Source organism: Canis lupus, chromosome 3 (genome assembly GCF_011100685.1).
Source record: "Canis lupus familiaris isolate Mischka breed German Shepherd chromosome 3, alternate assembly UU_Cfam_GSD_1.0, whole genome shotgun sequence".
NCBI classification, from domain to species: domain Eukaryota; kingdom Metazoa; phylum Chordata; class Mammalia; order Carnivora; family Canidae; genus Canis; species Canis lupus.
Genome location: NC_049224.1, coordinates 16,414,560 through 16,432,165, shown reverse-complemented (window position 1 = coordinate 16,432,165; position 17,606 = coordinate 16,414,560). Strand labels below are relative to the sequence as shown.

Here is a 17,606-nt window from a genome sequence, read left to right as displayed (position 1 = left end):
GTTCTCAAATTGCTCCTTCTAAGACTGCTTGTTGGATTGTGATTTCTCTTCCTGCTTCCCAAACATACGTCTCCAATGTTTCTGTCCTTGGTCCCCTTACTTATTCTATTTTCTTTCCCTGAAAAGCTACCCAGAGAAAAGCCTGGCTTTAGCTATCATTTTTAAGCAAATGGATATGTTGACCATTACCAACATCACAAGCTTTCCTCCTCTTCAAAACTCTCTTCTAATCATCTCTACCAAGATGCCCTACGAGCCCCACACATGGACCCCACACCCTTCTCACCTCACCAGCTCCACAAGTCTGGGCCTCTTCGGTCTCAGAGCTCCCTCTCATTCGAACAGATGCTAAATCCTGTGGAGTCTACCTCCCTAATATCTCAGACAGCCACTTCTGTTTCTGTCAGCACTCTCTTCACTGTCTTTCATCTGGTAGCAGACAATTTTACTTTAGAAGTTGGAATGCAAATTTTAAACAATACTTTTAGAAGTTGGAATGCAAATCTAAAAGTTTGGAATCTTATGAATAGAGGTATAGCAAACAAATCTTCAAAACTGGAGTTTCCTCGTGGTGCCCAGGTGTCTCAGTTGGTTAAGCATCTGCCTTCGGCTCAAGTCATGATCCCAGGGTCCTGGGTTTGAGCCCCACCACCAGCTTTCTGCTCAGCAGGGAGTCTGCTTCTCCCTCTCTTTGTCCCTCCCCCTCCCTGGCTCCTGAACTCTCTATCTCTCTCTCTTTCTCTCTCTCTTTCTCTCTCTCTCAAATATATAAAATCTTTAAAAAACAAAACAAAAAACAAACAAACAAACAAACAAAAAAAAACCTGGGGTTTCCTCACTCCAATATCTACTTTGAACTCCTTTCCAGTCTCTGACTCTAGCAGGCCATGAACAGCAAGCTTTCAGAAGTATTGCAAAGGAGGGAACATACTTGAGATTCCTAGGACTTTTTTATTCTTTACCTTTTCATACATTCAGAGACCCTCTTAGATTTATGTCACTTTCTGGCTTCCCAGAACCTCCCAGCCAAGACTGCCCTCTCTAGGCACTGTCCCTGGCTGCTTCTCTGTCCTTTATAATTAAATTAAAAGTCTGTTTGTTTGTTTGTTTGTTTGTTTAAAATCATATTATAGAAGGAGTTTGAGATTTGGAGACAGAATGGACTAACATCAAATTCCAGGACTCTGAGACTTCGGATAAATAGTATGGAATATTTCTGTTTGGTTTTTTGTTTGTTTGTTTGTTTTTATTTTACAGTCTGTGAAAAGGGATGATAACACCTGCCTGAGGTAGGCAAATAACACCTAGTTCACCAATTACTGAGGATCAAATGAAGTAATATGTGTAAGGCACCTGCCACACAAACCCTCAAGAAACACTAACTCCTCCCAAGCTGATATCAATCTGTATGAATGTAATATAATGTCTGGTACTATTTGATGATGCTCCTTCTGGGGCAACAATATGGTCTTTCAGGCAATACCTGAGTGAAGGTACATTTCTGGTGAACACAGTTGTTGGGTAAGAAAGTTCTTCCTAATAACCTTTAAAACAACTCCTATTTTGCTTCTCTCTTTATCATTCCCATGACAAAACGGATAACTTTCATTATGTTCAAACGTGTCTATTAAAAAGCTTCCAAATGTCTTGTTTTCCCTAATGTCACAAAATCAGGAGTGGAAGCAACTTTGAAAGAACGGCTATGGCAGTCAGGTTGCCTGAAAGCTGGAGGGGTGGGTTTTGGGTGAGACATGGCGACACTGTCAGACAGATGGCAGGGGACAAACTGAGAGGCACAAAGGATGGGCTGGCAGCCTCAGGTACCCCTTTCTCTTAGCCAAGATTCAGGGAGATTTGGGGGTGTGAAGAGGAGTGAAAACCCAGGTGGACAGTCTTTCTTAACTAGCACTAATTAATTAGTCTTGGCTGAAAAATTCCCACTTCTACATGAAAGAGCACTGCAGATCACGCAGGGCTGTTTGTTCAAAGATTTTGGATTCGGTTTGGCCATTATAGACTGCGATGGGCATTACGTGTGACACTTTTTCATCTCAAAATTTTTGTTTTGAATGTGAACATATGACTCAATCTCGGAGCTTTTTACCAACAATAAAATTCTCTGAGACTCATGTTGATGTTGAATTGGATTCCAGGTACATTTCTGTAATTCTGTCTTTATCACTTAATATTTTTTTCTTCCTCAGCATCATGTTCGAAACGTGACCTAAAATAGCAGAGACTTTAGCACAGTGGGCAGGACATCATAGGCCGGGAGGCCAGATGGCTGTCTAGTCCTCCCTCCACCACTTACCAGCCACATAACCTTGGACACGTCATTTAACTTTTCCCTGCTCTAGCTTTCTCATACATAAAATGGGAATAATCATACCAACTTCACAGAACTATGAACAAGAGCAGACAAAGCAATATATCTAAAGTCCTTAAATCATGCCTGGCAAATAGTCTTAAGTTCGCTACTAGGCTGGCACGTAGTAAATGCTATACGTATAAGTGTGAGCTACTACTGCTGCTAGAAGCTGTCAGAGTAAATTCCACATGCTATACTATTACTTTAAAAACAGTACACTGATCTATCTATTCAAGTGTGCCAGATAAATGTCTAAATACACTTACTCATCAAACCAAACACCAATTTACTCTGTAAGTTGAAGAGAAGCACAGCGAAAACAAACATTTTATTTTTTAACAGAAAATTGTTTAAGTTTTAGTAACTTGATATAGAATTAAAATAGCTTATAAAAGCATTTGGCAGAATCTGATGTTGATCGAGCTCAGAAGCAATGTGAGAACAAAATAAAATGATTATTCAATGGATTATTGATTCATTCAATAAGCAATTACCATATGCTCTGCCCTATACTGAGGTTTGAAGAAGACAGAGTGAAAATCCAAGACCAACTTCCTAACTTTTTGGAGTTATAATCCAGTAAAGAAAACTCAGACAGATAAATAATTTAAAAATCACAGTACTGGGCAGCCCGGGTTGCTCAGCGGTTTAGCACCGCCTTCAGCCCAGGGTGTGATCCTGGAGACCCGGGATCGAGTCCCATGTCAGGCTCCCTGCATGGAGCCTGCTTCTCCCTCTGCCTATGTCTCTGCCTCTGTGTGTGTGTGTGTCTCTCTCTCATGAATAAATAAATAAAATCTTTAAAAAAATTTTTTAATAAAATAAATTAAAAAATCACAGTACTGAGCACCGTGATAGTCAAGTGTGCAATCATATGGGAATGTGGGAAGTGATTTGTATATGGGGGGGAGGTGTGCTTGGTCCTGGTTTGGAGCTGGTTGTTAAGGACAAACATTTATCTCTCCCCTAAGCTGAATCTTTGTGTATAGAGAGATAGCATCAATATTCTTTCATTCTCATACTTAAACATTTTTCAGGCAAGCCTGAGAAAAAATATAACAGGCCTATAGTCTTGATCCCAAGACACAAAGCTTTCAAAGGCTTCAAATTTAGTAGGAAAAAATTAATCATGCCAAGGAATATTAGTACATTATATTAATACAACATGGCAGTTAATATTTTGAAGTCCAAAGGAAAAGAAGTTCCAAAATTTCACCAGCAAACCTCAGGAAAATGATATGACAATGTTTTCCTTGATTCTTGTGTTCTCCCTGGACTAATGTGACCTGTTAGGGCCCCCATGTAGTAATTAGTGCCATAAAAATACACAGTAGACACTCAGTGAGAGAGGAAGATAGATCATTCCTGGGAATTGTTCCCACAGTAGAGTCACTCAACCCCCTTCACACAACCATTCACATCCTCCCTGGTCAAGTAAGAAGTCAGGAAGCAGACACAGCTCCTGAGTCTCATTCACCATTGTCCAATCAGGATGAATCAACTCTCTTCTTCTCCAAATGAAAATCTGCAAGAAAGTAAGTTCAAAAACTATAATACAACCTGAATAATATTAAGTGGATTTTTAGAATGTATAAGTACCTTTTAAAAGTTTCTTAAACTTGACTAGATGCAAAACAAAAACTAAAGTGTTTTTCAAATGGCAGGTTTCATAGTACAACTTCAAGACATAACTACTGGGATGCCTGGGTGGTTCAGCTGTTAAGCGTCTGCGTTTGGCCCAGGGCATGATCCTGGAGTCCCCGGATCGAGTCCCACATCAGGCTTCCAACTAGAGCCTGCTTCTCCCTCTGCCTGTGTCTCTGTCTCTCTCTTTATGTTTCTCATGAATAAATAAAATCTTAAAAAAAAAAAAGATAAACTACCAATAGACAGAGATACTTTTAATAAGGCTGAGTTTTTTGGTTATCATCAGGTTCTCCAACTCTGACATTTCCAAGCCAAGGGTGAGCTTAGGGACTTAGGAAGATAGAATCCTGGGAGCTCAATCACAGGAAATTTTGAGTAGCACCCTGTGGTAATTGGCTCACCCTGATCCTAACATTGGCACCAAAGCTCAAATTATAGATATCATGATTAAAACAGTCAGTCACCTACCAGAGCCAATTAGGAAACATAATGCAAAGACAGCTCTCCTCCATAAAAACAAAAATATAAAATACAAAAGAAGAAACTAGATAAGAAGTGGGCAAGAGCTAAATAAGGAAAACTATAAAATAATATATATGTATTTAAGATGAAGGCTGGAGAACTGGAGAACCTTATCACATTCTGTACACATTAGGTAAGGAATCATCCCTTTCAATTCTAGTACACCCATCACTATCTAAAAGACCAGATGCAAAGAAATATCTTTGTCTGAAACAACTGCGTGTCTTATTTCCTTGTTTGCTTACTTATTTTATGTCTCGCATGCTAAACCAAGCTTGTGAAAGCAAGTACTTTGTCTTTCATGTTTACTTCTGTCTAGTACACTCATAAAAAGCTTCAATATGTAAAGAGTTCTTGTAATCCAATATATAAGATGAATTCTTTTGCAAAAAATTAATCAAGAATCAAGATTCATAAATAATAAATTGCTAATAAGTGAAAAAAAGTTAAACTTCAGTTATAGTCAAAACATAAATTGAAAATACATGGAATAGCATTTGACCTCCAGTTTTTGTAAATAGTTTGGTAATATGTATCAAAAGAATTTTAATCTTGTATTCCTTTTGAGTCAGTAATTCTACTTCTTAGAAAGAACTAAGAGATTCTCCCCCACACACAAAAAATTTAAGGAGCCTCAATACAGAGTTCTTTCTAATGGTAAAGTAGAAAAAAACAGCCACAAGTGGGCTGCTGAGTAAATAAATCACACTACCATCATATGAAGATAATATGAAGCAATTAAACATTATCTTCAGAGAATATAAAAAGTCTTGGAAAATGTACAGAAAACTGATGACAAAAAATCTCCCAAATAGAATGCAATATTGCCTATGTAGTATTATCTTATTTTGGAAGTATGTAACTGTGTAAAAAACTATAAAAAATTTGGGGGGCACAAACACAAATTAGCAACGACTTTCCAAGGATGTACAAATTTTGTTTCCCTCCACATGCTTTTCTTTATTATTCATAAGGTCTACAGTGAAAATTTGGTTAATTAATTAATTTTATAATTAACCAAATTTTAATTATATTTTAAAATATATTATGTTATATTTTAATATATCACATTATATATAGTTTATTATATATAATATTGTTATATATATTTTATTATATAATATATGTTATTATATTATATAAAATTTATCATATTTTAATATGGTATTATACATAATTATATTATTTAAAAGTCAATTAAATTTATTATTTTTAACTGCCAATTGGCTTATTTAAAAATATAACCCAGAACCTTAGCTGTTCAGACTACAGAGGACATAGTATAAAAAGGAATGCAGTCTGATAGGTGTAGTCTAATTGTTTCATTAGAGAAAATTCACTCTCATATTTCTACCTAGTTTTAGATTGAACCATTTAATTTTTTATATTGTCCTCCTTTTTTTCCTTCTTTTGGGGCACATTATGATAGTCCATTTAATTCTTTCATATGTTAAAATGCAAGAATTTTATTAGCATGCTTTGTTACTAGGGGCCCAAAATCTTGCTGTAGAAAGAAATACGGAAGTGTGATCTAACCTAGGCAGTAACTGAAAGCTCCATTAGTCACATTAGAGTTGTTACATTCCCTCAGCATAGAACCCAGATATCAGATATCGTAGTTACTGTAGATCTTCTGGATGTCAAAGTATATCTACTCTCAGGTTCTCAAACAAAAGGCAATCCTTGAGCATTTAGAACACAAGAAAGGGTCAGAAGAGTTTATCCTGCATGCCATATACCTTTTGTTTTTATCATTGATACTGGATGAACCTAGATGTTTTAAATGTGGATTCAATGAGGTAAGTCACACATTAATAGAAAATTGACTTGTCCTATCTGTTTTAACCAAATTATAGACTTCTTTCCAAATGTCATTGTCCATGTCCATTTTCTTTTCTGAATTCAGTAAAAAAGGCAAAGTTCTCACCACATAGACTTCACTCAACATAGCCATGCTTGAATCACCATGATCTTCTCGAATCCATATGTGGCCACTACAGAGATAAACCAAGATTTTTAGACATCAAATAGCCTAGTCCGGTAGAATCCAGATTAAACCCACTTTTAATCACATGGGGCTAAGTTTGTTCACTGAATCTCAGAAAATGTATGTGAGATCACCCACTGGGTGGAGACCACAATTCTGATATTATCTGGACTGTGCAATGCAACCTGAAACATAATGAATTCGAAGGCAGTCATTTTTCTCTGGATCCTACTGAGGAAACTCTCTCTCCCTTCCTGCCAAAATCCTGGTATTACCACCTCGACCTTAAAATTGGCTTCAACAGAGTCATCTTTCAGTCACAATTTCGGGTGTCGAAAGAAATAAGCTCCTATTCTGCAGATTCAAATTTTTCCCTTTCAGTTTTTCAAAATAACAGCAAAGGTAGGTTCATTAGCAAAACTCTTTGCCAGAATGCTGATAGTCCATGACATGCCAAGTCTGCTGATGGAGAAGGAGGTTATCTCACGTGGAAAGTATCATAAACTGGTTCTTCTAGATAGAGAAGCAGAAGGCAAAGATTAAAGCGCTTACACATTTTGGGAGGTGCTGGCTCTGGTGGTGAAGGTAACAGAAAAGGGAAACAAAGCAAAGGCAGGTGAGACCAGTGCACCACGATGTGTCACCACACTGGTTTCTGCTTAACAGTGAGCCACAGAGTTGATGATGAGTTGACTTGTCTCTGTTACTCGGCTCTTAAAACTTGTTTGTAAGATTCATGAGAAGAAAGCAAGCCTCTGAGAAGTCAGTGAAGAAGAGAAAGAAAAGGAAAGGAATTTATGTGTCCAACACCTTTCAGTCTCCTTTTTCCTTTGGTCAAGAGTCACATCACAGACAGCCAACTCCTCAGGTTCCAGTTTGTACCTTACAACCTTTCAGTAGCCACATGGGAAGCCATGTGGTGAGGATTCTCATCTAAGTCAGAAAGCGGAGGAAAAACAACACAGGGAGAATATTGATCAAGAAATAAAATGAGGCACCTGGGTGGCTCAGTTGACTGGGCATCTGCCTTCAACTCAGATCATGACTCAGGGTCTGGATTGAGTCCCTCATCAGGCTCTCTGTTCCGCAGGGAGTCTGCTTCTCCCTCTCCCTCTCCCTCTCGTGCTCTCTCCCAAATAAGTAAATAAAGTCTAAAAAAAAAAAAAAATGAAAGAAGAAAGAAAGAAAGAGAGAGAGAGAGAGAGAGAGAAAGAAAGAAAGAAAGAAAGAAAGAAAGAAAGAAAGAAAGAAAGAAAGAAAGAAAGAAAGAAGAAAGAAAAAGAGAAGGGAAGGAACATAAGGGAAGCTGAAAAGTAATTGTGAGATTTGTGCCTCCAAATGAAGACAATGTCATCTACATAGTGTTTTCACATGTACTAACTACAAAATTTTATGTTTAAGTATTTGCATTCCAAAACCAAATTATTTTTTGTGTTAAGCACATTAGAAATACAGGAATTTAAGATGTATAGGAAATGGAATCGAAAGCACATTTCTTAATGGAGTATGAATTAATATCAATAAAAACACATACATAAAAATGTAAATTATATCAGTAAAAATAATATTTTCTTTTTTGGGTAGAAAAATTACAAAAGTGTTTGAAAATACTTTTTAAAGAAATGACAGTGAATCCATAATTTTTCTATGAAACTTTGTATCTAAAATTATATTGTTCATATTAAAATATATAGTAAGACTTGAAATTCATAGAATAAAATATACTGAATTTGGATTTCTCATATGCTCTGTTATGCCACCATTATTAATACTATATGTAATAGTCAGGAAAAAATGTTGCTTATTATATCAGTAAAATAAATCACCCTGTATTTTGTGTCTTTCAATTGTAATATATGCAATATAATATTAATTTAATGGAATTTAAAAAATTTAGAAATGTATAAATAAAGCAATACAATTACCAATTCATACTCCATCTGATTATAACTCTTAATATTTTGTTTCAATCTTTTTGTTTAGGCATACATATTTTACATAATCATAAATATTTAAATTTATATTCAAATTCATGTATAATTTTGCATCTTTCTTTTTCACTTAACATTATATGCTAAGCATTTGCTCTATATTAATCTTTGAAAATAACAATTTAAATGGTTATGCAATCTCTCTCCATCATACTGATGTTCCACAAGGTATATTGAACCATTCTCTTCTTAGATATAAATTGTTTCTGTTTTTATTATTAGAGATAATATGATGCATACTATTGACTGAATTTTGTGTAATTTTGTATTATTTTCTAGAGGTCAATTCATAGGAAGATGAAAGCCAAAATATATTAATTTCTGAGAGAATTATTAATGTATGTTGCCAAGTCTTTGCCCAGAAATATTATTTGTATTTATACTCCTATCAGTACTGGATGAGAATGTCCCCTTGCCAAGGCGAATCCTACAAATTTTCATGTTCCACTTCCATAATAAAAGTCCTGTTGATGAAGTATCAACTAACTCTAAATTTCAATGCAAATTTAAGTTTCTCCCCAAGCCACTGATATCCTGTAATAGGAAGGAGGAGTGAACTCAAAGATTTCTGATTTTCCCTCTCACAGGGAGTTTTGTGGCTTTCTAGAAGCCTCTTCCAGTTAGCTGCCATACCACCCACCCTCCCTTCAGCACCTCCGTTAGTGATAGTTCCGCCTCTGCAGTGGCCCTGTGCCCTGGAAGTGGTTCTGTGAAATGGTGAAGTCCCTTGTGAAAAGACGGAGGCAAGGCTGCCTTCCTCAGAATTCCCACTGGCCCTTTGCACGACACACATTTGCAGTTTACTCTCTGCTGGGCTCTCTTTCCATCACTCTGCTGCTTGGAGAATTCTCCCTAGAGAGGGCAGTGGCCCCTTCCTATGGCCCTCAAACTCCAGGCAACTGTAAAACTCTTCAAACACTTGTCTTGAAGGCAAACTTTCTTTGAAAGGAGGTAAGGAAAAAATACCATAAAGCAGTAATGGTGGCGGGTGGGGGGATTATAGGCATAAATAGCCCTTTCTGGTTTTTTTCTCTTTCATGTCCTGGAGATGTGCAACAGGCTAAAGCTTGCAGAACCAGTTTCACAATATTTTGGCATGTGCTGCAGATACAGTAGAGCAACTTTCCACCACTAAGGCATTGAAGGGTTTGAGTGCATGTAGAACTGAGACTTCTCTTATATCCCAAGACATCAGAAAGCATAACATTTAACATTATCCTAGATACATGTATTGTATGTATTTACATACATATGATAACACTGTACCTCTACATTTACATATGAATGTATTCAGAGCTCCGTGTATCTATAAATCATAATACAGAGACAGATACATCTGGAGAAAACAGAAGGAAGGGACAGAGAAAAGTTATCTAAACCCTTACAATATAAAAAGCCCAGGATACAACTTGGGATGGAATTAAATCTTCAATTTTAACTTTTACATGTATTAATTATAAGATTTTGAAAGTTTATTCCCAGTATCTCTAACAATAGCTACAACTCCTGCTCATCTTCTGAGAACTATCTATCTAAAGATGTTACCATCCCCATGAATCTGTTCCTCTGGCCTCATCTCTGATGATATGCAAAACCACCTTCTATGGATACGCTTTTTTAGATATTGATCACAGTCATGAAACCGGTATGAGAAGTCTTAAGGAGGCATCATCTACTAAAATTTCCTTCAAGCTTTGAATAAATCCAGTTCAAATACCTAATTTTTTAAAAGTCAAGAGAAGTATTTCCATGAGGGTCTAGTGCCTACAAGAAAATATCAGTGTGGGGACATTCTGAAGGTTTGTATCTGACCTTTCTTTGGTTTTAATCACTGAAGTTCTCGACAGCTTAATAAGTTGAAGGTGCTGGGTCACCGTCTAACTTAATGAGGCCCGCCACTGAGACTTGGTCACCTCTGATTGCTCCCATAAGTCTTAACACATCTGGTACACTGTCCTTGGGTGAGAAATGTTTTCCATAACTTTCCTCTTGTTCACTACCCTGCATATAAATTGTTTTTATTAACCTGAGAATGATACAGCACTGTATATTTGTGTGAGCTTTTGCCATTTTCGGCCTTATCCTATGGAAAGAGAGTTGATTGTTTTCTCCAAAATGGAATTAAACACTGTTTATCACCAATGTCTCCTTTTCTATGTTTCTACCCTTATTTAATATGGGTCAAACTAACCTTCAGTTTGACACGAGATTAAAGAACCAAACATTGTAACTCGAGTCTTTGAGACAATTTACAATATGCCATAGTTGCGGGAAGAAGGAGCCAGATAACAATAGACTACTTCTAAAGATTTTTTTTTTCATAGGACAACATATGCAAATGCAAATATCTAGGAGTAATCAATTGGATGTGGAAATATATAGTCAGATGATTGGCACATTCCTTTGTCCAGAATGACAAATAAATTGATAGAAAATCTATTCTTTTTTTTTTAATTTCAGTATATTTTACAAATCTAATGAAAGTCATATTTCTGCTTTCTTTACAATTTCCCATATGGATAATAGTAACATGAAAGTTGATCCAGATGGATAAAACTGCAGTTTTATAGTATGACATTATGTCTGTATCCTCCACCTTAACCTTAGTCACGGAGAATGCTTCTCAGGACCATTATAGTGAAGTGAAGAAAACTGAGTGTCTTTATAAAGTGGACCAAAGACAACAGAAATATATTTTTATTAAGAAAATTCTGCAGGTGGAAGTAGTTTGTGCTGGAATCCATCCTATCTCCATGAAAACCAAAATATTTGCATACTGAAGTCATCTGCCATCCCATCATTGACACTTATCTTTTGAATGAAAATAGTGTTTGAAATCTTCTCTGATCTAATTCTGTCTAACCTGAATTCATATGCAAATACCATATTATTCACATAGTATTGCATCTAAAATATGAAAAAGGAGAGGAAGTAGCTAGATAGTGTCAGACAGCTAGTCATTCTATTGCACACAAGGTAAAGACCAGTCTGGTCATAACTGGGGCCATTCCATAATAGAATAGTTAGAATTTCTCCTGAATCAAGATAATAGCAGTTTTGGAAAGAGGAAAAGCAATATTCTATTGTGTTATTTTTAATTTGCCTACTAAAATGTTGAATTGAAAGCTAAGTTTTCTCCTACATCATATTATACGTCACTAATGTAAATCTCTACGTGAAACAATGGTTTTGTCATCACTTCAACGTTAGCAAGACTAAACTATTACTCTTTCACATTCTTTCTCTCTTCAACTACATACTATAATTCCCTCAGTCACGGAAAGGCTGGGAGGGTGGGGGTTAGTTGCAGTTGTTTACCTTTTACTGCCAAGCCACTATTCCCGAATTTCCTTTAACTTCACATGATACAATTCATTTGTAAAGGAAGTTTCATGTGACTCCAATCTAAGTCGCTTAAATTAAGATTTTATTTTTTTTAAGATTTATTTATTTATTTATGATAGACACAGAGAGAGAGAGAGAGGCAGAGACACAGGAGGAGGGAGAAGCAGGCTCCATGCCAGGAGCCCGACGCAGGACTCAATCCCAGGACTCCAGGATCGTGCCCTGGGCCAAAGGCAGGCACCAAACCACTGAGCCACCCAGGGATCCCCCAAATTAAGATTTTTAAACAGCTTTATCTGCTCACATGAATTTATCTACCAGACACATGTACATGAAGATATCAACAAAATCTACCTTCTATTCCTCATTTTCTCTCTCATTCAGGTCCAGTACAATGCCTCACTAATATTCCTATTAAAATGGAACATCTTACAGTTCTTCTCTATGCCCTGTAAGATCTTCTCTATCACATTTCTGCTAGCTGATCACTTAACTATCTAATCACTTGCACATCTGATCATTTTATTTTACGTTTTAATAGCACTTCCCACATAAGCACACCTTGTGAGTCTATCTTTTGTCAAACTTGGAGGATGCCTCACTGGGATATTCACAGAATCCTAGGGTTCTGATTTGCAATCATACTTGTATAATGATCAAGCCTAAAACAGGCTCAAAGACCTTCTATTCCATCTCTCACATTTGTAGCTAAGGAAAAATGCTCTAGGTGGCAAAGACAGGATTAAAACACCAATCACTAGATTTCAAGTTCACAGCTCTTACTGCAACAGCTTGCACTTACAACCCATAAGAACTGCCGCAAATTAGTCCTCTGCAAATTAGCAGTCTTAAAAATGTCAGTACTCTCTACACTTCTGTATTAGTCAAGGTTCTCCAGAGAAACAGAATCAATAGGATATATACAGATAGAACAGGAGATTTATTATATGAATTAGCTCCCATGATTACAGAAGCTGAGAAGTCCCATGATCTGCTTGTCCACACGCTGGAGAACCAGGAAAGCCAGTGGAATAATTCAGTTCCAGTCAGAAGGCCTGAGAACCTTCTGATTCTGGTTCTCAGAATCAGGAGAGCTAATGATGTGACTCCTACTCTAAAGGAGATGCAGGCTATAAGCCCCAGAGTCAGAAAGCCCAAGTCCCAGAAGTCGAAGGGCAGAAGATGAACATTCCAGATATTATTTGCCCTTCCTCTGCCTTTTTATTCTTTTGGGACCTTTAACCAACTGAATGATGCCCACCCACAATGGTGAGAGGGTCTTCTTTACTAAACCTGCTGATTTGAATGCTAATCTCTTCTGGAAACACTCACAGACATGCCCAGAAACAGTGTTTTGTTAGCTATCTGGGCATCCCTTAGCTTAGTCAAGCTGACATATAATTAACTATCACAACTGTTCAGGTCTCCCAGGGGATCCCAAGTCATGTAGATATTTTATACTGTAATTCAAAACTTTTCAGAATTCCCTGCCTCATTCTTTACCTCATTATCCCTCCTTACCTGATCACTTTTATTACGTCTCTTGAGTCTGCTTTTGCCTAAAAGTCCCCTCTTAAGCCTTCTCTTCCAGTCTACAGCAGCCATTTTAATTTCATCTCTTTCATTTAAACAGTTTCTAAGATTCACTTCCTTAATTTCTCAGAATAGTTAACTTTCTCCATTGCTATTGATGGTATCATGCTTCTGATGATAAAAACCACAAATACTATTCGCTCCTGCTATGAGTCAGCCACTGTGGAGACACTGAGGTACTTCATATGCACACATCAGGTCCTCTCTGCCTTCCTTGTCTCTTGCCCCAGTGCCCCTTACACAACTAGCTCTGAATGGACTCCAACCAACTTTATGCCTGACGGTATTATATTTCATGCTCATACAACACTTCTTCAACTAACTATGGCCTACTGGAGGTGGGGATTTTTTTTACAACCACATAATGAAGAAAGAAACTTGGACCTTTTTATATATGTTGGTAGTAGCTAAAAACTAAATCACCATTCCATTATATCCCCCATTTAAATTTGTCTAAAGGACAGTGTTAAAGGAAATCTTACCAGCAGGGAGAGATAGGAGCAGTATACTGGGTCATTCACCTAATGTGGAAGGAAAAGTCATCTGAAGTATGGTTATAGATGGACTTACGGATAGTGGGAAATGCCATGATGCTAAGAATTCCCACCACAGAATAAGCACTAAATAAGAAGATGGATAGAATGACTCGCCTTGTGGGATATCAGCCAGCTTGTTCCCTCTGCTACCTCAGTGCCTAAATGTCCTTGGGCAATGGAACTATGAAAAGAGTGGCCAGGATGAGTGGACGCTAAGCATGGGCTCCTTTTCACCAAGGCTGAAGAGAGACAAGGCCAGATGAAGAAGCCTTACACACTTCCAAACTAATTAAGAAGTTTGGAGTTTATTGCCACACTGGTAACCCGAAAGAGATGTAAATCTTAGTTTTTAATGGACTTTTTACTGAAAACAACTTTATATTTTACCAAGATTCCTGCATTTGAAGGCTGATCTGTTTTCAGCCCTCAAGGCATTAACCTCTTTTGCGTGTATTTTCTGCATACCTCTCTACATAGAGGCAATATGAGAGACCTGAAGGGTGTACTAAATACGTGAGACTTTTCTCATAAGTGGCCTTCACAAAACCACTCACTATGAACTTCAAAGTTACAAGGTATTTTGAAAGACATCTAGTTCAAGTTCCTTCTTGGTTTTCCTGTTTTTTAATCTCAAAAATGTGCTCCTTTTCTTATAAGAAGTGTAAAAATAAAATAAATATCAAATTGAAGCTTTCATATAAAACAAGAGTCTGCCAAAACTGAGTTATAAGCATCATTATAGCTTAAAGTTATAAGCATTAATTCAGGAATTAAAACCCAATGTCTTCAGTTGCCAGACAGGTAAAGAAAATGGGTAAAATGGAATTAGTGTACAACAGTAGAGAGTGACATAAAAATATGAATTAACCAGATGGAGTGTGCCTGTCTTAAAGACATTCTTTTTTTTTTTTTTAATTACACTCCATGTCTGTGGGCTTACTTATGGTTTCCAATATATGGTACCAAGCTGTAGATAGTTGGTGGTTACCAAAATTAGATATCAAAATCATTGGGCAATCTATTAAAACATTCAGATTTCTGGGTTCTACCAAAGTTTCCTATTTTTATGTGATTTGTCTTTTTTTGTTTGTTTGTTTTTGTAGTTTATCTGTCTCATTTTGGTCAGGGAAATCACTGATTTAGGTGTATTTATTCAGCAAATAGTTTATCTACTGTTTAATTTGTCAAGGACTATTCCAGGTGCTAGGAATATCAAAGTAAATAGCCTGTTTTCCGAATATCACGAAGTTTACATTCTGTGTAACATAATAGAAATGGGCATGTCTCTACTCCTCATGACATCCTAATAAACTAAATTCTGTTTGCTGTATTAGACAAGGGTTAATTATGGTCTTAATAAATCATTTAATCAGAAAAGCTATGATTCTTCCATGAACAGAACCAAACGATGAAATCACAATACTCTTTCATTCTCTTATCACCTCCAATATTTACATATAGTAATTCTCCTTGATAGTCCATTTATACGAGTCAGTTCTATAAACCCAGTTTTATAAGACTATGAAGATAAAATAGCTTACATAAGGTTTACTAAATTAATGTTAAATTATTCATTGACTTTCAATACCATTCAAAACAGGATGAAAACAAAACAAATTAAAAATATTTAAGAGATTAGATCCCGCTATCTTCTTTATTCTATGAACTTGATATAACCTTAATATAAGCCTTCCCTTCCTTAAAGTACTCTCAGTGCTGTCTTTTATTTTGTCTCGATTTTTAAGGGTTGCTTACAGGAGGTAGGTTTACAATCTAGAGTACAAAAAAAGTTGTTTAAGACAAGTATTTCATGGCCTTCTGCCATGATAGAATTTTCCCCAAGAATCTTGCATTTTTTTCTTTTGAGTCACATCAAATAGTCTCTTCCACTTCCACCCATCCTGGTCTCATCCACTGGGTGGTCAGCCCACTCTCTGCTTAAAAACAGCTGGGGAGATAAACCACCCCCAAATATCCTCCATTTTGATATAAAAATTACAACTCTCAAGGGACTTGAGACATTGTAGTCCTGACTTGCTGACCTTGGCCAACTGTTGTGGCTGCTTACAAATGAACCCACCAATAAGGAAATTAGAAAAATTCTGGAATGTGTTTTTTTGGCCAGAATAAACTCATTCTAGAGGGAGGGAAAGACACTGTCCATTTTATTTTTCAGGGTAATATCTATCACATGGAAGTCCTTAATGAACACTCAGATTTTTGTTCCTACATTTTTGGCTGCACACTAATTCAGGTGGACACTCCTTTATTCGAGGTTCTTTGTGAGCAAGCAGCTGCACTGTGGAATTATTTTGACAAACAAAAATAAGATTTTTTTCTTTTGATGTGATTATAGTCAGATTCTTTAGATATCAAAGGTGGAACTGTGGACTGGCTAGAAATATTCTCTTATTAGGCCTAGTCCTTCTTTCTCATCTACTTTGTTTATTCAAACACTTTATCCAATACCTACTACTGTTTGAAAGACGCTAGGCAAAGTGCTTCATTTGTTTGTTTGATATAGAAAAATGAAACCCTTTGCTAGCTAATTCACAGCTATTGCATTATCACAAAACTTCTTCCAGGAGATCACTGAATTTTTATTCTGGGAAGAGAATTTGTTGGATAAATTCAAATGCATATTACAGTTAAAAACTGGGTATTCCATAATCACATATGGAAGGAAAAAAGCTCGAGTGTTGCCAGAATTAATAACTCATATATTTCACAGGAACAAGTTTGTTTTTAGGTAGTCAAAGCGTAATAATTCCTAATGATTTTTCTTTCAAATCTTTCCTGTGAGCATACATCTGCTCCTTTTGCGATTTAATTGTAGATACTGCCTACATCGGCCAAAAAGAAAAAGATCTGTGCTCTCTTCAAAACACCACTCATTTCACATTTAATCAAAGGCCTGACTTCATTTGATCTCAGTCCCACATTGCTATTCTTCACACTTCAACTTAAAGGCAGTGGGGCTTACGAAGTAGAAGCACCAGCACTTGGGGTGACGGTGAGGAGCAAATTTCCGTGCAGTGTCGAGCATAGTGTTAGACTGGTGTGCTCATCTTCCTTATTGAATCATTTGCCAAGGAAATCCAGTCCATGATAAACAGACAAATGTCTGAGATCACTGCGGCTCAGTCTCTGATGAGGCAGCTGCCTCCATGCTGTGTTTGTTGTTCCAGGATATTGTAAATACTAATATTTTATAAGCTCTGGTACAGTTTAGAGATGAATCTCATAAACATAATTCACCAATTCCAAGTTTTCCAAAACACACAGCCTGAAACAATCTTACTCGAGGTCAGCCTGTGGATTGGGCTCTGAGCTCTGGTTACTGTGGTGGGCAGGAGACATTTGGGATGTACGAAATCTCAACTCCTCTGTCTTTCAGAGAGACAGAGAAGGTCTGAACTCACATACCCAGATACAATTCCTAGTGACCTGAAATAACGGAACAGAAAAGAGTACTTGCATTTAAAATTTATAAAAAGTGTCATAACCTGAAATAAGAGGGCCAGTTTTCAGGTCAGGTTAAAACACAACAACAACAAAGGGGTTGATGACCAAAAATTCACCATGATGACGTGTTTTATAGCATCAACGAAGGATGT

At 36.8% G+C, this 17,606-nt stretch overlaps 1 long non-coding RNA gene across 4 annotated transcripts in view; it reads right to left on the bottom strand.

Moving 5' to 3' along the window:
- Positions 1 to 3,087: 3,087 nt before the first annotated feature.
- LOC102151391 overlaps positions 3,088 to 17,606 on the bottom strand; it is a 298,291-nt gene continuing 283,772 nt past the window's right edge. For all 4 annotated transcript variants that reach the window (XR_005356690.1, XR_005356691.1, XR_005356688.1 and 1 more), the window contains 2 exons: positions 6,465 to 6,531; positions 3,088 to 3,893 (listed from right to left, as the gene is read on the bottom strand). This is a non-coding gene — a long non-coding RNA (uncharacterized LOC102151391). The remainder of the gene's footprint in view (positions 3,894 to 6,464; positions 6,532 to 17,606) is intronic.